Source organism: Anarhichas minor, unplaced genomic scaffold, assembly GCF_050575085.1.
Source record: "Anarhichas minor isolate MPS153535 unplaced genomic scaffold, ASM5057508v1 ptg000085l, whole genome shotgun sequence".
In the NCBI taxonomy this organism is placed as follows: domain Eukaryota; kingdom Metazoa; phylum Chordata; class Actinopteri; order Perciformes; family Anarhichadidae; genus Anarhichas; species Anarhichas minor.
Window position 1 is genome coordinate 156,469 of NW_027466531.1, and position 23,608 is coordinate 180,076.

At 40.9% G+C, this 23,608-nt stretch overlaps 30 non-coding genes and 2 pseudogenes across 30 annotated transcripts; all 32 read right to left on the reverse strand.

Annotated features, from left to right (window-relative positions):
- Nucleotides 1-4,829: 4,829 nt before the first annotated feature.
- Nucleotides 4,830-4,948, reverse strand: LOC142938368 (5S ribosomal RNA). The gene has a single exon (XR_012949562.1). It is a non-coding gene; the product is annotated as a 5S ribosomal RNA (ribosomal RNA).
- A 254-nt stretch (nucleotides 4,949-5,202) lies between these two features.
- Nucleotides 5,203-5,321, reverse strand: LOC142938454 (5S ribosomal RNA). The gene has a single exon (XR_012949642.1). It is a non-coding gene; the product is annotated as a 5S ribosomal RNA (ribosomal RNA).
- A 263-nt stretch (nucleotides 5,322-5,584) lies between these two features.
- Nucleotides 5,585-5,703, reverse strand: LOC142938418 (5S ribosomal RNA). Its single transcript, XR_012949607.1, has one exon. It is a non-coding gene; the product is annotated as a 5S ribosomal RNA (ribosomal RNA).
- Nucleotides 5,704-5,966: 263 nt separating this feature from the next.
- Nucleotides 5,967-6,085, reverse strand: LOC142938429 (5S ribosomal RNA). Its single transcript, XR_012949618.1, has one exon. It is a non-coding gene; the product is annotated as a 5S ribosomal RNA (ribosomal RNA).
- A 263-nt stretch (nucleotides 6,086-6,348) lies between these two features.
- On the reverse strand, nucleotides 6,349-6,467 carry LOC142938396 (5S ribosomal RNA). The gene has a single exon (XR_012949588.1). It is a non-coding gene; the product is annotated as a 5S ribosomal RNA (ribosomal RNA).
- Nucleotides 6,468-6,730: 263 nt separating this feature from the next.
- On the reverse strand, nucleotides 6,731-6,839 carry LOC142938408 (5S ribosomal RNA; annotated as a pseudogene).
- A 254-nt stretch (nucleotides 6,840-7,093) lies between these two features.
- Nucleotides 7,094-7,212, reverse strand: LOC142938455 (5S ribosomal RNA). Its single transcript, XR_012949643.1, has one exon. It is a non-coding gene; the product is annotated as a 5S ribosomal RNA (ribosomal RNA).
- Nucleotides 7,213-7,475: 263 nt separating this feature from the next.
- Nucleotides 7,476-7,594, reverse strand: LOC142938440 (5S ribosomal RNA). Its single transcript, XR_012949629.1, has one exon. It is a non-coding gene; the product is annotated as a 5S ribosomal RNA (ribosomal RNA).
- Nucleotides 7,595-7,857: 263 nt separating this feature from the next.
- LOC142938452 (5S ribosomal RNA) lies at nucleotides 7,858-7,976 on the reverse strand. The gene has a single exon (XR_012949640.1). It is a non-coding gene; the product is annotated as a 5S ribosomal RNA (ribosomal RNA).
- Nucleotides 7,977-8,239: 263 nt separating this feature from the next.
- On the reverse strand, nucleotides 8,240-8,358 carry LOC142938397 (5S ribosomal RNA). The gene has a single exon (XR_012949589.1). It is a non-coding gene; the product is annotated as a 5S ribosomal RNA (ribosomal RNA).
- A 263-nt stretch (nucleotides 8,359-8,621) lies between these two features.
- Nucleotides 8,622-8,730, reverse strand: LOC142938409 (5S ribosomal RNA; annotated as a pseudogene).
- Nucleotides 8,731-8,984: 254 nt separating this feature from the next.
- LOC142938456 (5S ribosomal RNA) lies at nucleotides 8,985-9,103 on the reverse strand. The gene has a single exon (XR_012949644.1). It is a non-coding gene; the product is annotated as a 5S ribosomal RNA (ribosomal RNA).
- Nucleotides 9,104-9,354: 251 nt separating this feature from the next.
- Nucleotides 9,355-9,473, reverse strand: LOC142938375 (5S ribosomal RNA). Its single transcript, XR_012949568.1, has one exon. It is a non-coding gene; the product is annotated as a 5S ribosomal RNA (ribosomal RNA).
- Nucleotides 9,474-9,727: 254 nt separating this feature from the next.
- Nucleotides 9,728-9,846, reverse strand: LOC142938399 (5S ribosomal RNA). Its single transcript, XR_012949591.1, has one exon. It is a non-coding gene; the product is annotated as a 5S ribosomal RNA (ribosomal RNA).
- A 251-nt stretch (nucleotides 9,847-10,097) lies between these two features.
- LOC142938387 (5S ribosomal RNA) lies at nucleotides 10,098-10,216 on the reverse strand. The gene has a single exon (XR_012949579.1). It is a non-coding gene; the product is annotated as a 5S ribosomal RNA (ribosomal RNA).
- A 254-nt stretch (nucleotides 10,217-10,470) lies between these two features.
- On the reverse strand, nucleotides 10,471-10,589 carry LOC142938400 (5S ribosomal RNA). Its single transcript, XR_012949592.1, has one exon. It is a non-coding gene; the product is annotated as a 5S ribosomal RNA (ribosomal RNA).
- A 254-nt stretch (nucleotides 10,590-10,843) lies between these two features.
- Nucleotides 10,844-10,962, reverse strand: LOC142938457 (5S ribosomal RNA). Its single transcript, XR_012949645.1, has one exon. It is a non-coding gene; the product is annotated as a 5S ribosomal RNA (ribosomal RNA).
- A 254-nt stretch (nucleotides 10,963-11,216) lies between these two features.
- LOC142938370 (5S ribosomal RNA) lies at nucleotides 11,217-11,335 on the reverse strand. The gene has a single exon (XR_012949563.1). It is a non-coding gene; the product is annotated as a 5S ribosomal RNA (ribosomal RNA).
- Nucleotides 11,336-11,598: 263 nt separating this feature from the next.
- LOC142938398 (5S ribosomal RNA) lies at nucleotides 11,599-11,717 on the reverse strand. The gene has a single exon (XR_012949590.1). It is a non-coding gene; the product is annotated as a 5S ribosomal RNA (ribosomal RNA).
- Nucleotides 11,718-11,971: 254 nt separating this feature from the next.
- LOC142938371 (5S ribosomal RNA) lies at nucleotides 11,972-12,090 on the reverse strand. Its single transcript, XR_012949564.1, has one exon. It is a non-coding gene; the product is annotated as a 5S ribosomal RNA (ribosomal RNA).
- Nucleotides 12,091-12,353: 263 nt separating this feature from the next.
- On the reverse strand, nucleotides 12,354-12,472 carry LOC142938410 (5S ribosomal RNA). The gene has a single exon (XR_012949600.1). It is a non-coding gene; the product is annotated as a 5S ribosomal RNA (ribosomal RNA).
- Nucleotides 12,473-12,735: 263 nt separating this feature from the next.
- Nucleotides 12,736-12,854, reverse strand: LOC142938449 (5S ribosomal RNA). The gene has a single exon (XR_012949637.1). It is a non-coding gene; the product is annotated as a 5S ribosomal RNA (ribosomal RNA).
- Nucleotides 12,855-13,108: 254 nt separating this feature from the next.
- On the reverse strand, nucleotides 13,109-13,227 carry LOC142938372 (5S ribosomal RNA). The gene has a single exon (XR_012949565.1). It is a non-coding gene; the product is annotated as a 5S ribosomal RNA (ribosomal RNA).
- Nucleotides 13,228-19,878: 6,651 nt separating this feature from the next.
- Nucleotides 19,879-19,997, reverse strand: LOC142938373 (5S ribosomal RNA). The gene has a single exon (XR_012949566.1). It is a non-coding gene; the product is annotated as a 5S ribosomal RNA (ribosomal RNA).
- Nucleotides 19,998-20,248: 251 nt separating this feature from the next.
- Nucleotides 20,249-20,367, reverse strand: LOC142938411 (5S ribosomal RNA). The gene has a single exon (XR_012949601.1). It is a non-coding gene; the product is annotated as a 5S ribosomal RNA (ribosomal RNA).
- A 254-nt stretch (nucleotides 20,368-20,621) lies between these two features.
- Nucleotides 20,622-20,740, reverse strand: LOC142938394 (5S ribosomal RNA). Its single transcript, XR_012949586.1, has one exon. It is a non-coding gene; the product is annotated as a 5S ribosomal RNA (ribosomal RNA).
- A 254-nt stretch (nucleotides 20,741-20,994) lies between these two features.
- LOC142938374 (5S ribosomal RNA) lies at nucleotides 20,995-21,113 on the reverse strand. The gene has a single exon (XR_012949567.1). It is a non-coding gene; the product is annotated as a 5S ribosomal RNA (ribosomal RNA).
- Nucleotides 21,114-21,376: 263 nt separating this feature from the next.
- Nucleotides 21,377-21,495, reverse strand: LOC142938413 (5S ribosomal RNA). Its single transcript, XR_012949602.1, has one exon. It is a non-coding gene; the product is annotated as a 5S ribosomal RNA (ribosomal RNA).
- Nucleotides 21,496-21,749: 254 nt separating this feature from the next.
- On the reverse strand, nucleotides 21,750-21,868 carry LOC142938376 (5S ribosomal RNA). Its single transcript, XR_012949569.1, has one exon. It is a non-coding gene; the product is annotated as a 5S ribosomal RNA (ribosomal RNA).
- Nucleotides 21,869-22,131: 263 nt separating this feature from the next.
- LOC142938414 (5S ribosomal RNA) lies at nucleotides 22,132-22,250 on the reverse strand. The gene has a single exon (XR_012949603.1). It is a non-coding gene; the product is annotated as a 5S ribosomal RNA (ribosomal RNA).
- A 263-nt stretch (nucleotides 22,251-22,513) lies between these two features.
- On the reverse strand, nucleotides 22,514-22,632 carry LOC142938450 (5S ribosomal RNA). The gene has a single exon (XR_012949638.1). It is a non-coding gene; the product is annotated as a 5S ribosomal RNA (ribosomal RNA).
- A 254-nt stretch (nucleotides 22,633-22,886) lies between these two features.
- LOC142938377 (5S ribosomal RNA) lies at nucleotides 22,887-23,005 on the reverse strand. The gene has a single exon (XR_012949570.1). It is a non-coding gene; the product is annotated as a 5S ribosomal RNA (ribosomal RNA).
- Nucleotides 23,006-23,608: the final 603 nt, after the last annotated feature.

Below are 23,608 nucleotides of genomic sequence, written 5' to 3' on the forward strand. Positions count from 1 at the left end.
CTGAAACGTATTTTAAGAGCATAAAAGGCTGAGAATGTACCGTAAACCAGTAAAGGTGGGTAAGCAGGTTGTAATGAAAACATCATGAAACAGTGAAATCAACTGCCCTGAGCCAGTTTTCTGAAACTATGTTTACTTTCACAAAATCCACTTTTGGCCTCTTCCAAGCCTCAAACGTATTTTAAGAGCAGAAAAGGCTGAGAATGTACCGTAAACCAATAAATGTGTGTAAGCAGGTTGTAATGAAAACATCATGAAACAGTGAAATCAACTGCCCTGAGCCAGTTTTCTGAAACTATGTTGACTTTCACAAAATCCACTTTTGGCCTCCTCCAAGCCTGAAACGTATTTTAAGAGCAAAAAAGGCTACATTAAACCAGTAAAGGTGGGTACGCATCAGGTTCTAATGAAAACATCATGAAACAATGAAATCAACTGCCCTGAGCCAGTTTTCTGAAACTATGTTTACTTTCACAAAATCCACTTTTGGCCTCTTCCAAGCCTCAAACGTATTTTAAGAGCAGAAAAGGCTGAGAATATACCGTAAACCAGTAAAGGTGGGTAATCATCAGGTTCTAATGAAAACATCATGAAACTGAACTGCCCTGAGCCAGTTTTTTGAAGAACATCCTTGAAACCATGTTTACTTTCACAAAATCCACTTTTGGCCTTTTCCAAGCCTGAAACGTATTCAGCAGAAAAGGCTGAGAATATACCGTAAACCAGTAAAGGTGGGTAAGCAGGTTGTAATGAAAACATCATGAAACAGTGAAATCCACTGCCCTAAGCCAGTTTTTTGAAACTATGTTTACTTTCACAAAATCCACTATTGGCCTCTTCCAAAGCTTGAAACATATTTTAAGAGCATAAAAGGCTGAGAATGTACCGTAAACCAGTAAAGGTGGGTAAGCCGGTTGTAATGAAAACATCATGAATGAGTGAAATCCACTGCCCTAAGCCAGTTTTTTGAAACTATGTTTACTTTCACAAAATCCACTTTTGGCCTCTTCCAAGCTTGAAACGTATTTTAAGAGCATAAAAGGCTGAGAATGTACCGTAAACCAGTAAAGGTGGGTAAGCAGGTTGTAATGAAACAGTGAAATCAACTGCCCTGAGCCAGTTTTCTGAAACTATGTTTACTTTCACAAAATCCACTTTTGGACTCTTTCAAGCCTGAAACGTATTTTAACAACATAAAAGGCTACATTAAACCAGTAAAGGTAGGTACGCATCAGGTTCTAATGAAAACATCATGAAACAATGAAATCAACTGCCCTGAGCCAGTGTTTTGAAGAACATCCTTGAAACTATGTTTACTTTCACAAAATCCACTTTTTGCCTTTTCCAAGCCTGAAACGTATTTTAAGAGCATAAAAGGCTGAGAATGTACCGTAAACCAGTAAAGGTGGGTAAGCAGGTTGTAATGAAAACATCATGAAACAGTGAAATCAACTGCCCTGAGCCAGTTTTCTGAAACTATGTTTACTTTCACAAAATCCACTTTTGGCCTCTTCCAAGCCTCAAACGTATTTTAAGAGCAGAAAAGGCTGAGAATATACCGTAAACCAGTAAAGGTGGGTAATCATCAGGTTCTAATGAAAACATCATGAAACTGAACTGCCCTTAGCCAGTTTTTTGAAGAACATCCTTGAAACTATGTTTACTTTCACACAATCCACTTTTGGCCTTTTCCAAGCCTGAAACGTATTCAGCAGAAAAGGCTGAGAATATACCGTAAACCAGTAAAGGTGGGTGAGCAGGTTGTAATGAAAACATCATGAAACAGTGAAATCAACTGCCCTGAGCCAGTTTTCTGAAACTATGTTGACTTTCACAAAATCCACTTTTGGCCTCTTCCAAGTCTGAAACGTATTTTAAGAGCATAAAAGGCTGAGAATGTACCGTAAACCAGTAAAGGTGGGTAAGCAGGTTGTAATGAAAACATCATGAAACAGTGAAATCAACTGCCCTGAGCCAGTTTTCTGAAACTATGTTTACTTTCACAAAATCCACTTTTGGCCTCTTCCAAGCCTCAAACGTATTTTAAGAGCAGAAAAGGCTGAGAATATACCATAAACCAGTAAAGGTGGGTAATCATCAGGTTCTAATGAAAACATCATGAAACTGAACTGCCCTGAGCCAGTTTTTTGAAGAACATCCTTGAAACTATGTTTACTTTCACAAAATCCACTTTTGGCCTTTTCCAAGCCTGAAACGTATTCAGCAGAAAAGGCTGAGAATATACCGTAAACCAGTAAAGGTGGGTGAGCAGGTTGTAATGAAAACATCATGAAACAGTGAAATCAACTGCCCTGAGCCAGTTTTCTGAAACTATGTTGACTTTCACAAAATCCACTTTTGGCCTCTTCCAAGTCTGAAACGTATTTTAAGAGCATAAAAGGCTGAGAATGTACCGTAAACCAGTAAAGGTGGGTAAGCAGGTTGTAATGAAAACATCATGAAACAGTGAAATCCACTGCCCTAAGCCAGTTTTTTGAAACTATGTTTACTTTCACAAAATCCACTATTGGCCTCTTCCAAGCTTGAAACGTATTTTAAGAGCATAAAAGGCTGAGAATGTACCGTAAACCAGTAAAGGTGGGTAAGCAGGTTGTAATGAAACAGTGAAATCAACTGCCCTGAGCCAGTTTTCTGAAACTATGTTTACTTTCACAAAATCCACTTTTGGACTCTTTCAAGCCTGAAACGTATTTTAACAACATAAAAGGCTACATTAAACCAGTAAAGGTAGGTACGCATCAGGTTCTAATGAAAACATCATGAAACAATGAAATCAACTGCCCTGAGCCAGTGTTTTGAAGAACATCCTTGAAACTATGTTTACTTTCACAAAATCCACTTTTTGCCTTTTCCAAGCCTGAAACGTATTTTAAGAGCATAAAAGGCTGAGAATGTACCGTAAACCAGTAAAGGTGGGTAAGCAGGTTGTAATGAAAACATCATGAAACAGTGAAATCAACTGCCCTGAGCCAGTTTTCTGAAACTATGTTTACTTTCACAAAATCCACTTTTGGCCTCTTCCAAGCCTCAAACGTATTTTAAGAGCAGAAAAGGCTGAGAATATACCGTAAACCAGTAAAGGTGGGTAATCATCAGGTTCTAATGAAAACATCATGAAACTGAACTGCCCTGAGCCAGTTTTTTGAAGAACATCCTTGAAACTATGTTTACTTTCACAAAATCCACTTTTGGCCTTTTCCAAGCCTGAAACGTATTTTAAGAGCATAAAAGGCTGAGAATGTACCGTAAACCAGTAAAGGTGGGTAAGCAGGTTGTAATGAAAACATCATGAAACTGTGAAATCCACTGCCCTAAGCCAGTTTTTTGAAACTATGTTTACTTTCACAAAATCCACTATTGGCCTCTTCCAAGCTTGAAACGTATTTTAAGAGCATAAAAGGCTGAGAATGTACCGTAAACCAGTAAAGGTGGGTAAGCCGGTTGTAATGAAAACATCATGAAACAGTGAAATCCACTGCCCTAAGCCAGTTTTTTGAAACTATGTTTACTTTCACAAAATCCACTTTTGGCCTCTTCCAAGCTTGAAACGTATTTTAAGAGCATAAAAGGCTGAGAATGTACCGTAAACCAGTAAAGGTGGGTAAGCAGGTTGTAATGAAACAGTGAAATCAACTGCCCTGAGCCAGTTTTCTGAAACTATGTTTACTTTCACAAAATCCACTTTTGGACTCTTTCAAGCCTGAAACGTATTTTAACAACATAAAAGGCTACATTAAACCAGTAAAGGTAGGTACGCATCAGGTTCTAATGAAAACATCATGAAACAATGAAATCAACTGCCCTGAGCCAGTGTTTTGAAGAACATCCTTGAAACTATGTTTACTTTCACAAAATCCACTTTTTGCCTTTTCCAAGCCTGAAACGTATTTTAAGAGCATAAAAGGCTGAGAATGTACCGTAAACCAGTAAAGGTGGGTAAGCAGGTTGTAATGAAAACATCATGAAACAGTGAAATCAACTGCCCTGAGCCAGTTTTCTGAAACTATGTTTACTTTCACAAAATCCACTTTTGGCCTCTTCCAAGCCTGAAACGTATTTTAAGAGCATAAAAGGCTGAGAATGTACCGTAAACCAGTAAAGGTGGGTAAGCAGGTTGTAATGAAAACATCATGAAACAGTGAAATCAACTGACCTGAGCCAGTTTTTTGAAACTATGTTGACTTTCACAAAATCCACTTTTGGCCTCTTCCAAGCCTGAAACGTATTTTAAGAGCATAAAAGGCTGAGAATGTACCGTAAACCAGTAAACGTGGGTAAGCAGGTTGTAATGAAAACATCATGAAACAGTGAAATTAACTGACCTGAGCCAGTTTTTTGAAACTATGTTGACTTTCACAAAATCCACTTTTGGCCTCTTCCAAGCCTGAAACGTATTTTAAGAGCATAAAAGGCTGAGAATGTAACGTAAACCAGTAAAGGTGGGTTAGCAGGTTGTAATGAAAACATCATGAAACAGTGAAATCAACTCACCTGAGCCAGTTTTTTGAAACTACAGTATGTTGACTTTCACAAAATCCACTTTTGGCCTCTTCCAAGCCTGAAACGTATTTTAAAACCTACAACAGTGGGTCAATTTTAAAACGTTAACGAACCTAAACCAGTTCATTAATTAACATTCCAATAATAAGAAAATATTGATATATTGATTGATTCTGTTTCCCTTTTTACCGTTACCCACATCTTTGAATGCATCTTTGAATGCATCTCTTCTTTAATCTTGCCTTTTTCTCATATTTCTCAAGTGAAAAGCAGCAGTGTCCTCTGCCTTTTGGAGAGAAAAGTGAAGAAAGTTACAGCACCTGGTATTCCCAGGCGGTCTCCCATCCAAGTACTAACCAGGCCCGACTCTGCTTAGCTTCCGAGATCGGACGAGATCGGGCACGAACAGAGAGGTATGGCCGTAAGCAAGTTTGTCTCCAACACATAGTTCTTTAAAACCTACAACAGTAGGTCAATTTTAAAACGTTAACGAACCTAAACCAGTTCATTAATTAACATTCCAATAATAAGAAAATATTGATATATTGATTGATTCTGTTTCCCTTTTTACCGTTACCCACATCTTTGTATGCATCTCTTCTTCAATCTTGCCTTTTTCTCACATATTTCTCAAGTGAAAAAGCAGCAGTGTCCTCTGCCTTTTGGAGAGAGAAGTGAAAAAACTTACAGCACCTGGTATTCCCAGGCTGTCTCCCATCCAAGTACTAACCAGGCCCGACTCTGCTTAGCTTCCGAGATCGGACGAGATCGGGCACGAACAGAGAGGTATGGCCGTAAGCAAGTTTGTCTCCAACACATAGTTCTTTAAAACCTACAACAGTAGGTCAATTTTAAAACGTTAACGAACCTAAACCAGTTCATTAATTAACATTCCAATAATAAGAAAATATTGATATATTGATTGATTCTGTTTCCCTTTTTACCGTTACCCACATCTTTGAATGCATCTTTGAATGCATCTCTTCTTTAATCTTGCCTTTTTCTCATATTTCTCAAGTGAAAAGCAGCAGTGTCCTCTGCCTTTTGGAGAGAAAAGTGAAGAAAGTTACAGCACCTGGTATTCCCAGGCGGTCTCCCATCCAAGTACTAACCAGGCCCGACTCTGCTTAGCTTCCGAGATCGGACGAGATCGGGCACGAACAGAGAGGTATGGCCGTAAGCAAGTTTGTCTCCAACACATAGTTCTTTAAAACCTACAACAGTAGGTCAATTTTAAAACGTTAACGAACCTAAACCAGTTCATTAATTAACATTCCAATAATAAGAAAATATTGATATATTGATTGATTCTGTTTCCCTTTTTACCGTTACCCACATCTTTGAATGCATCTTTGAATGCATCTCTTCTTTAATCTTGCCTTTTTCTCATATTTCTCAAGTGAAAAGCAGCAGTGTCCTCTGCCTTTTGGAGAGAAAAGTGAAGAAAGTTACAGCACCTGGTATTCCCAGGCGGTCTCCCATCCAAGTACTAACCAGGCCCGACTCTGCTTAGCTTCCGAGATCGGACGAGATCGGGCACGAACAGAGAGGTATGGCCGTAAGCAAGTTTGTCTCCAACACATAGTTCTTTAAAACCTACAACAGTAGGTCAATTTTAAAACGTTAACGAACCTAAACCAGTTCATTAATTAACATTCCAATAATAAGAAAATATTGATATATTGATTGATTCTGTTTCCCTTTTTACCGTTACCCACATCTTTGAATGCATCTTTGAATGCATCTCTTCTTTAATCTTGCCTTTTTCTCATATTTCTCAAGTGAAAAGCAGCAGTGTCCTCTGCCTTTTGGAGAGAAAAGTGAAGAAAGTTACAGCACCTGGTATTCCCAGGCGGTCTCCCATCCAAGTACTAACCAGGCTCGACTCTGCTTAGCTTCCGAGATCGGACGAGATCGGGCACGAACAGAGAGGTATGGCCGTAAGCAAGTTTGTCTCCAACACATAGTTCTTTAAAACCTACAACAGTAGGTCAATTTTAAAACGTTAACGAACCTAAACCAGTTCATTAATTAACATTCCAATAATAAGAAAATATTGATATATTGATTGATTCTGTTTCCCTTTTTACCGTTACCCACATCTTTGAATGCATCTTTGAATGCATCTCTTCTTTAATCTTGCCTTTTTCTCATATTTCTCAAGTGAAAAGCAGCAGTGTCCTCTGCCTTTTGGAGAGAAAAGTGAAGAAAGTTACAGCACCTGGTATTCCCAGGCGGTCTCCCATCCAAGTACTAACCAGGCCCGACTCTGCATAGCTTCCGAGATCGGGCACGAACAGAGAGGTATGGCCGTAAGCAAGTTTGTCTCCAACACATAGTTCTTTAAAACCTACAACAGTAGGTCAATTTTAAAACGTTAACGAACCTAAACCAGTTCATTAATTAACATTCCAATAATAAGAAAATATTGATATATTGATTGATTCTGTTTCCCTTTTTACCGTTACCCACATCTTTGTATGCATCTCTTCTTCAATCTTGCCTTTTTCTCACATATTTCTCAAGTGAAAAAGCAGCAGTGTCCTCTGCCTTTTGGAGAGAGAAGTGAAAAAACTTACAGCACCTGGTATTCCCAGGCTGTCTCCCATCCAAGTACTAACCAGGCCCGACTCTGCTTAGCTTCCGAGATCGGACGAGATCGGGCACGAACAGAGAGGTATGGCCGTAAGCAAGTTTGTCTCCAACACATAGTTCTTTAAAACCTACAACAGTAGGTCAATTTTAAAACGTTAACGAACCTAAACCAGTTCATTAATTAACATTCCAATAATAAGAAAATATTGATATATTGATTGATTCTGTTTCCCTTTTTACCGTTACCCACATCTTTGAATGCATCTTTGAATGCATCTCTTCTTTAATCTTGCCTTTTTCTCATATTTCTCAAGTGAAAAGCAGCAGTGTCCTCTGCCTTTTGGAGAGAAAAGTGAAGAAAGTTACAGCACCTGGTATTCCCAGGCGGTCTCCCATCCAAGTACTAACCAGGCCCGACTCTGCTTAGCTTCCGAGATCGGACGAGATCGGGCACGAACAGAGAGGTATGGCCGTAAGCAAGTTTGTCTCCAACACATAGTTCTTTAAAACCTACAACAGTAGGTCAATTTTAAAACGTTAACGAACCTAAACCAGTTCATTAATTAACATTCCAATAATAAGAAAATATTGATATATTGATTGATTCTGTTTCCCTTTTTACCGTTACCCACATCTTTGAATGCATCTTTGAATGCATCTCTTCTTTAATCTTGCCTTTTTCTCATATTTCTCAAGTGAAAAGCAGCAGTGTCCTCTGCCTTTTGGAGAGAAAAGTGAAGAAAGTTACAGCACCTGGTATTCCCAGGCGGTCTCCCATCCAAGTACTAACCAGGCCCGACTCTGCTTAGCTTCCGAGATCGGACGAGATCGGGCACGAACAGAGAGGTATGGCCGTAAGCAAGTTTGTCTCCAACACATAGTTCTTTAAAACCTACAACAGTAGGTCAATTTTAAAACGTTAACGAACCTAAACCAGTTCATTAATTAACATTCCAATAATAAGAAAATATTGATATATTGATTGATTCTGTTTCCCTTTTTACCGTTACCCACATCTTTGAATGCATCTTTGAATGCATCTCTTCTTTAATCTTGCCTTTTTCTCATATTTCTCAAGTGAAAAGCAGCAGTGTCCTCTGCCTTTTGGAGAGAAAAGTGAAGAAAGTTACAGCACCTGGTATTCCCAGGCGGTCTCCCATCCAAGTACTAACCAGGCTCGACTCTGCTTAGCTTCCGAGATCGGACGAGATCGGGCACGAACAGAGAGGTATGGCCGTAAGCAAGTTTGTCTCCAACACATAGTTCTTTAAAACCTACAACAGTAGGTCAATTTTAAAACGTTAACGAACCTAAACCAGTTCATTAATTAACATTCCAATAATAAGAAAATATTGATATATTGATTGATTCTGTTTCCCTTTTTACCGTTACCCACATCTTTGAATGCATCTTTGAATGCATCTCTTCTTTAATCTTGCCTTTTTCTCATATTTCTCAAGTGAAAAGCAGCAGTGTCCTCTGCCTTTTGGAGAGAAAAGTGAAGAAAGTTACAGCACCTGGTATTCCCAGGCGGTCTCCCATCCAAGTACTAACCAGGCCCGACTCTGCATAGCTTCCGAGATCGGGCACGAACAGAGAGGTATGGCCGTAAGCAAGTTTGTCTCCAACACATAGTTCTTTAAAACCTACAACAGTAGGTCAATTTTAAAACGTTAACGAACCTAAACCAGTTCATTAATTAACATTCCAATAATAAGAAAATATTGATATATTGATTGATTCTGTTTCCCTTTTTACCGTTACCCACATCTTTGTATGCATCTCTTCTTCAATCTTGCCTTTTTCTCACATATTTCTCAAGTGAAAAAGCAGCAGTGTCCTCTGCCTTTTGGAGAGAGAAGTGAAAAAACTTACAGCACCTGGTATTCCCAGGCTGTCTCCCATCCAAGTACTAACCAGGCCCGACTCTGCTTAGCTTCCGAGATCGGACGAGATCGGGCACGAACAGAGAGGTATGGCCGTAAGCAAGTTTGTCTCCAACACATAGTTCTTTAAAACCTACAACAGTAGGTCAATTTTAAAACGTTAACGAACCTAAACCAGTTCATTAATTAACATTCCAATAATAAGAAAATATTGATATATTGATTGATTCTGTTTCCCTTTTTACCGTTACCCACATCTTTGAATGCATCTCTTCTTTAATCTTGCCTTTTTCTCATGTTTCTCAAGTGAAAAGCAGCAGTGTCCTCTGCCTTTTGGAGAGAAAAGTGAAGAAAGTTACAGCACCTGGTATTCCCAGGCGGTCTCCCATCCAAGTACTAACCAGGCCCGACTCTGCTTAGCTTCCGAGATCGGACGAGATCGGGCACGAACAGAGAGGTATGGCCGTAAGCAAGTTTGTCTCCAACACATAGTTCTTTAAAACCTACAACAGTAGGTCAATTTTAAAACGTTAACGAACCTAAACCAGTTCATTAATTAACATTCCAATAATAAGAAAATATTGATATATTGATTGATTCTGTTTCCCTTTTTACCGTTACCCACATCTTTGTATGCATCTCTTCTTCAATCTTGCCTTTTTCTCACATATTTCTCAAGTGAAAAAGCAGCAGTGTCCTCTGCCTTTTGGAGAGAGAAGTGAAAAAACTTACAGCACCTGGTATTCCCAGGCTGTCCCCCATCCAAGTACAAACCAGGCCCGACTCTGCTTAGCTTCCGAGATCGGACGAGATCGGGCACGAACAGAGAGGTATGGCCGTAAGCAAGTTTGTCTCCAACACATAGTTCTTTAAAACCTACAACAGTAGGTCAATTTTAAAACGTTAACGAACCTAAACCAGTTCATTAATTAACATTCCAATAATAAGAAAATATTGATATATTGATTGATTCTGTTTCCCTTTTTACCGTTACCCACATCTTTGTATGCATCTCTTCTTTAATCTTGCCTTTTTCTCATGTTTCTCAAGTGAAAAGCAGCAGTGTCCTCTGCCTTTTGGAGAGAAAAGTGAAGAAAGTTACAGCACCTGGTATTCCCAGGCGGTCTCCCATCCAAGTACTAACCAGGCCCGACTCTGCTTAGCTTCCGAGATCGGACGAGATCGGGCACGAACAGAGAGGTATGGCCGTAAGCAAGTTTGTCTCCAACACATAGTTCTTTAAAACCTACAACAGTAGGTCAATTTTAAAACGTTAACGAACCTAAACCAGTTCATTAATTAACATTCCAATAATAAGAAAATATTGATATATTGATTGATTCTGTTTCCCTTTTTACCGTTACCCACATCTTTGTATGCATCTCTTCTTCAATCTTGCCTTTTTCTCACATATTTCTCAAGTGAAAAAGCAGCAGTGTCCTCTGCCTTTTGGAGAGAGAAGTGAAAAAACTTACAGCACCTGGTATTCCCAGGCTGTCCCCCATCCAAGTACAAACCAGGCCCGACTCTGCTTAGCTTCCGAGATCGGACGAGATCGGGCACGAACAGAGAGGTATGGCCGTAAGCAAGTTTGTCTCCAACACATAGTTCTTTAAAACCTACAACAGTAGGTCAATTTTAAAACGTTAACGAACCTAAACCAGTTCATTAATTAACATTCCAATAATAAGAAAATATTGATATATTGATTGATTCTGTTTCCCTTTTTACCGTTACCCACATCTTTGTATGCATCTCTTCTTCAATCTTGCCTTTTTCTCACATATTTCTCAAGTGAAAAAGCAGCAGTGTCCTCTGCCTTTTGGAGAGAGAAGTGAAAAAACTTACAGCACCTGGTATTCCCAGGCTGTCTCCCATCCAAGTACTAACCAGGCCCGACTCTGCTTAGCTTCCGAGATCGGACGAGATCGGGCACGAACAGAGAGGTATGGCCGTAAGCAAGTTTGTCTCCAACACATAGTTCTTTAAAACCTACAACAGTAGGTCAATTTTAAAACGTTAACGAACCTAAACCAGTTCATTAATTAACATTCCAATAATAAGAAAATATTGATATATTGATTGATTCTGTTTCCCTTTTTACCGTTACCCACATCTTTGTATGCATCTCTTCTTCAATCTTGCCTTTTTCTCACATATTTCTCAAGTGAAAAAGCAGCAGTGTCCTCTGCCTTTTGGAGAGAGAAGTGAAAAAACTTACAGCACCTGGTATTCCCAGGCTGTCTCCCATCCAAGTACTAACCAGGCCCGACTCTGCTTAGCTTCCGAGATCGGACGAGATCGGGCACGAACAGAGAGGTATGGCCGTAAGCAAGTTTGTCTCCAACACATAGTTCTTTAAAACCTACAACAGTAGGTCAATTTTAAAACGTTAACGAACCTAAACCAGTTCATTAATTAACATTCCAATAATAAGAAAATATTGATATATTGATTGATTCTGTTTCCCTTTTTACCGTTACCCACATCTTTGAATGCATCTTTGAATGCATCTCTTCTTTAATCTTGCCTTTTTCTCATATTCCTCAAGTGAAAAGCAGCAGTGTCCTCTGCCTTTTGGAGAGAAAAGTGAAGAAAGTTACAGCACCTGGTATTCCCAGGCGGTCTCCCATCCAAGTACTAACCAGGCCCGACTCTGCTTAGCTTCCGAGATCGGACGAGATCGGGCACGAACAGAGAGGTATGGCCGTAAGCAAGTTTGGCTCCAACACATAGTTCTTTAAAACCTACAACAGTATGTCAATTTTAAAACGTTAACGAACCTAAACCAGTTCATTAATTAACATTCCAATAATAAGAAAATATTGATATATTGATTGATTCTGTTTCCCTTTTTACCGTTACCCACATCTTTGTATGCATCTCTTCTTCAATCTTGCCTTTTTCTCACATATTTCTCAAGTGAAAAAGCAGCAGTGTCCTCTGCCTTTTGGAGAGAGAAGTGAAAAAACTTACAGCACCTGGTATTCCCAGGCTGTCTCCCATCCAAGTACTAACCAGGCCCGACTCTGCTTAGCTTCCGAGATCGGACGAGATCGGGCACGAACAGAGAGGTATGGCCGTAAGCAAGTTTGTCTCCAACACATAGTTCTTTAAAACCTACAACAGTAGGTCAATTTTAAAACGTTAACGAACCTAAACCAGTTCATTAATTAACATTCCAATAATAAGAAAATATTGATATATTGATTGATTCTGTTTCCCTTTTTACCGTTACCCACATCTTTGAATGCATCTTTGAATGCATCTCTTCTTTAATCTTGCCTTTTTCTCATATTTCTCAAGTGAAAAGCAGCAGTGTCCTCTGCCTTTTGGAGAGAAAAGTGAAGAAAGTTACAGCACCTGGTATTCCCAGGCGGTCTCCCATCCAAGTACTAACCAGGCCCGACTCTGCTTAGCTTCCGAGATCGGACGAGATCGGGCACGAACAGAGAGGTATGGCCGTAAGCAAGTTTGGCTCCAACACATAGTTCTTTAAAACCTACAACAGTAGGTCAATTTTAAAGCGTTAACGAACCTAAACCAGTTCATTAATTAACATTCCAATAATAAGAAAATATTGATATATTGATTGATTCTGTTTCCCTTTTTACCGTTACCCACATCTTTGAATGCATCTTTGAATGCATCTCTTCTTTAATCTTGCCTTTTTCTCATATTCCTCAAGTGAAAAGCAGCAGTGTCCTCTGCCTTTTGGAGAGAAAAGTGAAGAAAGTTACAGCACCTGGTATTCCCAGGCGGTCTCCCATCCAAGTACTAATCAGGCCCGACTCTGCTTAGCTTCCGAGATCGGACGAGATCGGGCACGAACAGAGAGGTATGGCCGTAAGCAAGTTTGGCTCCAACACATAGTTCTTTAAAACCTACAACAGTAGGTCAATTTTAAAACGTTAACGAACCTAAACCAGTTCATTAATTAACATTCCAATAATAAGAAAATATTGATATATTGATTGATTCTGTTTCCCTTTTTACCGTTACCCACATCTTTGTATGCATCTCTTCTTCAATCTTGCCTTTTTCTCACATATTTCTCAAGTGAAAAAGCAGCAGTGTCCTCTGCCTTTTGGAGAGAGAAGTGAAAAAACTTACAGCACCTGGTATTCCCAGGCTGTCTCCCATCCAAGTACTAACCAGGCCCGACTCTGCTTAGCTTCCGAGATCGGACGAGATCGGGCACGAACAGAGAGGTATGGCCGTAAGCAAGTTTGTCTCCAACACATAGTTCTTTAAAACCTACAACAGTAGGTCAATTTTAAAACGTTAACGAACCTAAACCAGTTCATTAATTAACATTCCAATAATAAGAAAATATTGATATATTGATTGATTCTGTTTCCCTTTTTACCGTTACCCACATCTTTGAATGCATCTTTGAATGCATCTCTTCTTTAATCTTGCCTTTTTCTCATATTTCTCAAGTGAAAAGCAGCAGTGTCCTCTGCCTTTTGGAGAGAAAAGTGAAGAAAGTTACAGCACCTGGTATTCCCAGGCGGTCTCCCATCCAAGTACTAACCAGGCCCGACTCTGCTTAGCTTCCGAGATCGGACGAGATCGGGTACGAATTTTTTTTTCTCTTGTTTTTATTATCAAAAATACAACATGTTAAATTTTTGCACACATTCAAACACAAACTCCTTTTTTTTTTTTCTTTTTTTTTTTTCAAAACAGCCATTGGCTATTTAACAAATAAGGTAGAAATAAACCCTCAAAAGAAAGTTCTAAATTAGATTTCAGATACTTGACATTTACCCAAACCCGCAAACCCAATCAATAAAATGAAACCGCCCCATAAATTAACTGACAGATAGCTGTTTTTACTTACAACAAATGACAAAAGATGAACAAAAATACACCCCAAAATTAGTTTAAACATATTTACAATCAAAACGTTTATTTAATCATACAACACACCTAAACCCGCACAAACCAATCAACAAAACCCAAAAAACACCCCACTATACTAACCCTCAGAAATTAAAAACCAGACCCCCACCCTCCCCAACCTTACACAAAGCTGTTCTACTAATGAACAGCTCGGTGAACACCTCCTCCCTACAGGCGTGCAGCAGTCCCAAGTGAGCCTTCAAAAGATTTTTGAAGAGTTCTTTTACATTCACTTGTTTACTTTCAAACAACGCATAATTCCTCCTTAGGACTGCTGCATGCCTGGCGAAAGCGAGGAGCGTGTTCACCTGCATCGTAATGCCCCCTCTGCCCTGCCTGGGGAGGCCGAAGAGCCACACCCAGTCCCACTCTGTCAGTTGCGCCGCAGTAGCACCACAGCCAGTTTTTAAAAACTGACAGACATATGTTTTAAAACCACTAAGAGCACCACATCTCAGTATGAGGTGCTCGAAATCCTCGTCCTCCAGTCCACAGACTGGGCAAAGCCGCTGAAATTTCAGCTTGTGTATCTGATGCAGGACAATGCTAGTGTAGAACCTCCTGTGCCTCAGTTTAAAGTCCGTGTTAAATACTGTATGCGATAAAAAAGGTATTGCCAGGTTGCACCAAATGGATGTTACAGTTTTGGTGGGGAATATGGCTGCCCATCTAAGTTCTGCTGCGGGTCTTTTAATCAGCTTTTGAATCAAAATATCATAAATAACTTTAGTCTTTATTTGAGGAAGTGGAGTGGACTTCGCCCCTTGGCACAGGAGGAAATTCACAGCATCATCCTGCATCAGAATACCACGAGAAGTCAGCGTACGCCAACTTTTTTCCACCCCTTGGGTGATGCTCATCCCTAAGTCCATTATTTGTTTAGTTTTGAACGCCCCTCCCGCCCTCTTCAGTCCCATAAGTGTTTTGTTTTTATCAAAAAATAAAAATTCACCCCCTCTCCCACAGACGCCCCCCAGCGTTGTCAGGCCCGCCTCACGGAGGGCCTTAGACGCTAGGGGTCTGCCTTTGTGGGAGAAGAAGGGCGAATTTAGGAAAGGCAACCGAATCACATGCTCTTTATATTCTACGTCAGGTCTAAGGTGGGGCAGAAATTTGTCCCAAGCCTCCAGCACTTCACGGTAGAACCCCGGAAAGCCTCCTGTGACATTTCTGGGAGAGAAGGCGTACAAATTGTAGCTGCTCCTCTCACCATACTTTGCCAGGAGACCTGCCAAGGTATCTTTCCATGGGTGCTGCCTCTTCGAATCCAAAAACCGGCCTATCAATTTAACCCTAAGTGCATCTCTTTTTGCACTTATGTCAATCAGGTCTAAGCCCCCCTCCCTTTTTTTTGCGATTAAAGTCTTACGAGCGATCATATTGCCCTGCGCCTTCCACAAGAAAGAAGAGATCACGCTGTTTAAAGAATTTAAAGCCCAACTCGGCAGCTCGCAAGACCCCAAAATGTGATTCATTTTGGACAGAATTAGAGCATTAGATACGATTACCTTCCCTCTTATGGTCAGCCCTCGGGCCTTCCACAGGTTACAGGTATTACGTATTCTTATTAGAAGCTCTTGCCAGTTCCGGTCTCTAGCTTTAATGCTATCTTTACCTATATAAATACCAAGTATTTTCCTTTCGTCATCTGTGATTTTAAAGCCCCATTTAGCGGCGTCCACCTTATCTCCGTTAAAGATCATAAGCTCAGATTTTGTTATGTTTATTTTTGCCCCAGACGCCCTTTCATAGTTTGCGATATGGGTCATTACCTGTTCAATGTAGGACGTGTTTTTAATAAATATATTAATATCGTCCGCATATTGTATGACCTTAACCATTTTGTTACCCTCAGTTTTAAAACCCTCAATGCTGTTGTCACTCGTGATGCTAAGAGCTAGGGGCTCTGCTACCAGACTGTAGAGTAAGGCCGACAGGGGACACCCCTGTCTGATGGAGCGTCCTAGCACCACAGGCTCCGTGAGGAATCCATTTACTTTTATTCTGCTCTCCGCTCTTTTGTAGAGGAGCTTAACCCGGTTAATAAAACCCGCGCCAAACCCATAGCTCTTCAGTACCTCCCACATAAAAACCTGTTCTACTCTATCAAAGGCTTTTTCGAGGTCTATGCCCAATATGCACCCCCCCTCTTCAGACATTTTATCGACGATATCTCTCACTGCGATGATGTTATCACTAATGTCTCTATCAGGGATACTGTAGGACTGGGTCTCTGAAACAACAGTTGTTATCACCTCTCTCAGTCTATTTGCGAGCACTTTTGCAAATATTTTATAGTCCGTATTTAGGAGACTAATTGGTCTATAGAATTTAAGTTCATCTTTTGTACCTTTTTTTTTATAAATCAACGTAATTATACCTTCGGTCACTGTCTTCGAGGTATCATTTTGTACCTCCATTTCCTCCAGAACTTTCAACAGGACTGGAGAGAGCAACTCAGAAAAGCAGCAATAGAAATCCGCAGTGAGGCCATCTGATCCAGGACTTTTGTTCTTTTTAAGCCCCTGTATCGCTGCCTCTATCTCCCCGGTTGTGGTAGGTGAGTCACAAAATGTTTTGTCGTTATCACTGATCTGAATTTTAACCTGATTTGTTAGCTGCTGTATGTGAGGTTCTTTTGGGCATTGCCCTTTGTACAGACAGCTATAGTAACTATGAGCTAGCCTCAATAAGTCACTGTTTTCCGTAAAAGTTTTATTATTGTCATCTTTTAGTTCTGCAATGAATTGCTTTTCCTGAGTTGCTCTCTCCAGTCCTAAAAAGAAAGCCGTGCTTTTTTCCCCCTCTAACAGGAAAAGAGACCTACTTCTGACCGCAGCACCCTTGCAACGGTGGGCCTCAATTCCTGCTAGTTTAGCTCTATAAAGCTCGTACTTCTCGCTATTATGGCTGTTGTTTAGCTCCATTCTATCTATTTCTATATTTAGTAGTTCATTTAATATACTCTCCTCTCTCTTCTTGACCCAATTTTTGTCCCTACTATACTTTATAGTGACTTTTTTTATTCTTAATTTAATTTCATCCCAAAATGTGATTTTATTTTCCACAAAAGGAACGTCATAGGCACATTGGGTCAGAAATTTGGTTATCTTTTCTTTATATTCTTTGTCCTCTAACAAGCTATTGTTAAAGCACCAAGTGCTTTTTCCCCTTTTTCCGGTATTATCACCTAGCTTTAGGTCAACATATGCATGATCGCTCCAAGTATTAAAGGTGTACTTTACACCCGAGGCTTTTTTCACTAGGCCAGAGGCCACCAGGACCAGGTCTATACGGGACTGCTTTAAAACACCCAACACAACCTGCCTTCTGGAATAGACTCTCGACCCAGGGTTCACCACACGCCATGCGTCGACCATGTTTTTATTCGTCATAAGATCTTTTAAAGCTGTTCTACTGGTGTCACATTTGCATTTGTCATGGGAGCTGTCGCTATTGCTCAAAGTGGTGTTAAAATCCCCCAGTAGGATGGTTTTATTGTTAATCCATTTATCCAAGCTTTTGAAGAAGATCCTGCGATCTTCTTCTATGTTTGGAGCGTGGATGTTTATAAGTCTGATTACTTCATTATTGAATAAACAGTCAATTATTAGGCATTTGCCATCATCGGCTTTATAAATTACCTTGCTGTTATTGCTGTGATTCTTATTGATTAAAAGAGCTACCCTCCTAGCTCTCCCAGCTCCCTCCTGAGCCTGAACTTCTCCACTCCACATTTTTTGTACACACTTTACAGTATCCTGATCCCACCCAGTTTCCTGAAGGCAGAGAAAGTCAGCATGCTTATATTTCTCTAAAACTGCTTGGATCTTCAGTATGTTTTTGAATCCATTCGTATTGAATGAAGTTATAGAAAAAGAGTCCAGAGCCATGAGGGCAAACAGTAAGGAAAGATGCAAAAACCCAAATACAGATATTCCCATTATTTTTTTTGCACTTTCTTCCTATTACCTCCTTTCTTTAATAAATCAGAATTCCTTTTCCTCACCGTTTGCACTTGTTCTGCGTCCATTTCTGTGTCAGACGCGTCCGGCAGCATCAGGGGGGAACAGTCAACTGACAAGTTGGAGACATCAGCAAAGTCCAGGGAGGACCCTATCTCCGACTGCAGCAAGACTCTTGGCTGCTCCTCAGCCTCCAGGCCCTTCGTCACCACGCTTCTCCCTCTCCCCGTGGCCAGTCTCGACACCCGGACCTTGCTCGGCTTGGCCGGGCTCTGCTCCTGCAGACCCGCGCTGGCTCGTATTACGTCACCGCCTATGCCAGGCTGGCTGGGTGTGGTCACTGGCCCCGCCGCTGCTGTCACCGCTGTAGCCTCTGATGCCACTGCCGCTCGCGCTGCCGTCCCTGGCTCCGCCGCTGCTGCTGCTGCCGTGTCTGGCACCGCCACCTCTCGTGCTGCCGCATCAGGCACCACAGCTGCTGCTTCCGCCGCCACTGGCACCACCTCACTGTCTCCGGTCAGCCCCTCTTGACCGGTTGCCGGTATCGCCTCATCGTTTCCTGCTTCTTCCTCCTGGTCATCACTGCACAACTCCACCTCTGCCCCGGACTCATCGTACGAGGTTTCGTTAGTGCTCTGCATGTCTTCCTCTTCCACCTCCACCTCCTCCTCCTCCTCCTCCTCCTCCACCTCCTGGCACTTGCAAATATCCAGTGCCAGCTTGCAATCCGTGCATTTTTTAGTTTTTTTATTGTTTGTGCACTCTCTGGCATAGTGCCCCTGAACCCCGCAGGTGTGGCAGGAAAACTGCGGGCACTCTCTCTGTATGTGTCCAGGCTGCATGCAAATCCTGCAGATCTTCGTTTGTTTATCATGCAATACGCGAAAATACTCAAAACCCAGCGCCGTCGAGAACTTCGTCGAATACGGGAGGGACTGGACCTTGTCGTTAAACTTCACCCTCACAAAGCGGGTGCCGTCAGTTACTTTGGACCCAGGCCACATTCTTCGCTTCACCGGGGATACAGCTTTTACCCCCCAGCTCAGCAGTTTTGCCAGGATGCTCCTGTCACTCACATAATAAGGTAAGTGCAAAAAGGAGACGACCAGCTCATCATTTGATATCTCTTTCGCGTGTACCCTCGTGTCCCCCACTTTGAAACCCTCCATCAGGCGTTCTTTACCTTTTATGTGGCTCATTGTTACTTTGAATCTTTTCGGGTTGATGACCCGGCACGCCAGTAGCGCACCGCACAGTTTCTGCACATAACTTATCAGTTCCATTGCGCTCATCGATGCGCCGCCCTCCGTCTCCACATTTACCGTGAGGTTCTGCAAAGCAGTCCACTCTCGGGTTTCTGCAGTTAGCTCCTTCTCTCTGGCTTCTACCTCCGTCTGGATGGTGGGGTTTTCCGTAGGGGTTGTCGTCAGATCGGTCCAGGTCTGGTTCACTTGTAAGTCCGTCATTTTGAGAGAAAAAAAAGAAAGCGCCCCTCTCGGAAAAAAGAACTGCGGGGGATGTGTCGCAAAAAAGCGAGAAACAAAAGACTTCCCCCCAATCAGTAAAAACTGACGGGGGTACTGTACACTAAACCAACTAATAAACTTTTAGAAAAAAGCTTGCATGTGTAAATCAAAGAAGAGAGAAGAAAGGAGAGGAAGGAAAAAGCGTGCCTGTTCTCAGGATCCACCAGCTCAGCTCACACAGGTGTCTCAAATCAGCACTGATCAGAGAGGTATGGCCGTAAGCAAGTTTGTCTCCAACACATAGTTCTTTAAAACCTACAACAGTAGGTCAATTTTAAAACGTTAACGAACCTAAACCAGTTCATTAATTAACATTCCAATAATAAGAAAATATTGATATATTGATTGATTCTGTTTCCCTTTTTACCGTTACCCACATCTTTGTATGCATCTCTTCTTCAATCTTGCCTTTTTCTCACATATTTCTCAAGTGAAAAAGCAGCAGTGTCCTCTGCCTTTTGGAGAGAGAAGTGAAAAAACTTACAGCACCTGGTATTCCCAGGCTGTCTCCCATCCAAGTACTAACCAGGCCCGACTCTGCTTAGCTTCCGAGATCGGACGAGATCGGGCACGAACAGAGAGGTATGGCCGTAAGCAAGTTTGTCTCCAACACATAGTTCTTTAAAACCTACAACAGTAGGTCAATTTTAAAACGTTAACGAACCTAAACCAGTTCATTAATTAACATTCCAATAATAAGAAAATATTGATATATTGATTGATTCTGTTTCCCTTTTTACCGTTACCCACATCTTTGAATGCATCTCTTCTTTAATCTTGCCTTTTTCTCATGTTTCTCAAGTGAAAAGCAGCAGTGTCCTCTGCCTTTTGGAGAGAAAAGTGAAGAAAGTTACAGCACCTGGTATTCCCAGGCGGTCTCCCATCCAAGTACTAACCAGGCCCGACTCTGCTTAGCTTCCGAGATCGGACGAGATCGGGCACGAACAGAGAGGTATGGCCGTAAGCAAGTTTGTCTCCAACACATAGTTCTTTAAAACCTACAACAGTAGGTCAATTTTAAAACGTTAACGAACCTAAACCAGTTCATTAATTAACATTCCAATAATAAGAAAATATTGATATATTGATTGATTCTGTTTCCCTTTTTACCGTTACCCACATCTTTGTATGCATCTCTTCTTCAATCTTGCCTTTTTCTCACATATTTCTCAAGTGAAAAAGCAGCAGTGTCCTCTGCCTTTTGGAGAGAGAAGTGAAAAAACTTACAGCACCTGGTATTCCCAGGCTGTCTCCCATCCAAGTACAAACCAGGCCCGACTCTGCTTAGCTTCCGAGATCGGACGAGATCGGGCACGAACAGAGAGGTATGGCCGTAAGCAAGTTTGTCTCCAACACATAGTTCTTTAAAACCTACAACAGTAGGTCAATTTTAAAACGTTAACGAACCTAAACCAGTTCATTAATTAACATTCCAATAATAAGAAAATATTGATATATTGATTGATTCTGTTTCCCTTTTTACCGTTACCCACATCTTTGTATGCATCTCTTCTTCAATCTTGCCTTTTTCTCACATATTTCTCAAGTGAAAAAGCAGCAGTGTCCTCTGCCTTTTGGAGAGAGAAGTGAAAAAACTTACAGCACCTGGTATTCCCAGGCTGTCTCCCATCCAAGTACTAACCAGGCCCGACTCTGCTTAGCTTCCGAGATCGGACGAGATCGGGCACGAACAGAGAGGTATGGCCGTAAGCAAGTTTGTCTCCAACACATAGTTCTTTAAAACCTACAACAGTAGGTCAATTTTAAAACGTTAACGAACCTAAACCAGTTCATTAATTAACATTCCAATAATAAGAAAATATTGATATATTGATTGATTCTGTTTCCCTTTTTACCGTTACCCACATCTTTGAATGCATCTTTGAATGCATCTCTTCTTTAATCTTGCCTTTTTCTCATATTCCTCAAGTGAAAAGCAGCAGTGTCCTCTGCCTTTTGGAGAGAAAAGTGAAGAAAGTTACAGCACCTGGTATTCCCAGGCGGTCTCCCATCCAAGTACTAACCAGGCCCGACTCTGCTTAGCTTCCGAGATCGGACGAGATCGGGCACGAACAGAGAGGTATGGCCGTAAGCAAGTTTGGCTCCAACACATAGTTCTTTAAAACCTACAACAGTATGTCAATTTTAAAACGTTAACGAACCTAAACCAGTTCATTAATTAACATTCCAATAATAAGAAAATATTGATATATTGATTGATTCTGTTTCCCTTTTTACCGTTACCCACATCTTTGTATGCATCTCTTCTTCAATCTTGCCTTTTTCTCACATATTTCTCAAGTGAAAAAGCAGCAGTGTCCTCTGCCTTTTGGAGAGAGAAGTGAAAAAACTTACAGCACCTGGTATTCCCAGGCTGTCTCCCATCCAAGTACTAACCAGGCCCGACTCTGCTTAGCTTCCGAGATCGGACGAGATCGGGCACGAACAGAGAGGTATGGCCGTAAGCAAGTTTGTCTCCAACACATAGTTCTTTAAAACCTACAACAGTAGGTCAATTTTAAAACGTTAACGAACCTAAACCAGTTCATTAATTAACATTCCAATAATAAGAAAATATTGATATATTGATTGATTCTGTTTCCCTTTTTACCGTTACCCACATCTTTGAATGCATCTTTGAATGCATCTCTTCTTTAATCTTGCCTTTTTCTCATATTTCTCAAGTGAAAAGCAGCAGTGTCCTCTGCCTTTTGGAGAGAAAAGTGAAGAAAGTTACAGCACCTGGTATTCCCAGGCGGTCTCCCATCCAAGTACTAACCAGGCCCGACTCTGCTTAGCTTCCGAGATCGGACGAGATCGGGCACGAACAGAGAGGTATGGCCGTAAGCAAGTTTGGCTCCAACACATAGTTCTTTAAAACCTACAACAGTAGGTCAATTTTAAAGCGTTAACGAACCTAAACCAGTTCATTAATTAACATTCCAATAATAAGAAAATATTGATATATTGATTGATTCTGTTTCCCTTTTTACCGTTACCCACATCTTTGAATGCATCTTTGAATGCATCTCTTCTTTAATCTTGCCTTTTTCTCATATTCCTCAAGTGAAAAGCAGCAGTGTCCTCTGCCTTTTGGAGAGAAAAGTGAAGAAAGTTACAGCACCTGGTATTCCCAGGCGGTCTCCCATCCAAGTACTAATCAGGCCCGACTCTGCTTAGCTTCCGAGATCGGACGAGATCGGGCACGAACAGAGAGGTATGGCCGTAAGCAAGTTTGGCTCCAACACATAGTTCTTTAAAACCTACAACAGTAGGTCAATTTTAAAACGTTAACGAACCTAAACCAGTTCATTAATTAACATTCCAATAATAAGAAAATATTGATATATTGATTGATTCTGTTTCCCTTTTTACCGTTACCCACATCTTTGTATGCATCTCTTCTTCAATCTTGCCTTTTTCTCACATATTTCTCAAGTGAAAAAGCAGCAGTGTCCTCTGCCTTTTGGAGAGAGAAGTGAAAAAACTTACAGCACCTGGTATTCCCAGGCTGTCTCCCATCCAAGTACTAACCAGGCCCGACTCTGCTTAGCTTCCGAGATCGGACGAGATCGGGCACGAACAGAGAGGTATGGCCGTAAGCAAGTTTGTCTCCAACACATAGTTCTTTAAAACCTACAACAGTAGGTCAATTTTAAAACGTTAACGAACCTAAACCAGTTCATTAATTAACATTCCAATAATAAGAAAATATTGATATATTGATTGATTCTGTTTCCCTTTTTACCGTTACCCACATCTTTGAATGCATCTTTGAATGCATCTCTTCTTTAATCTTGCCTTTTTCTCATATTTCTCAAGTGAAAAGCAGCAGTGTCCTCTGCCTTTTGGAGAGAAAAGTGAAGAAAGTTACAGCACCTGGTATTCCCAGGCGGTCTCCCATCCAAGTACTAACCAGGCCCGACTCTGCTTAGCTTCCGAGATCGGACGAGATCGGGTACGAATTTTTTTTTCTCTTGTTTTTATTATCAAAAATACAACATGTTAAATTTTTGCACACATTCAAACACAAACTCCTTTTTTTTTTTTCTTTTTTTTTTTTCAAAACAGCCATTGGCTATTTAACAAATAAGGTAGAAATAAACCCTCAAAAGAAAGTTCTAAATTAGATTTCAGATACTTGACATTTACCCAAACCCGCAAACCCAATCAATAAAATGAAACCGCCCCATAAATTAACTGACAG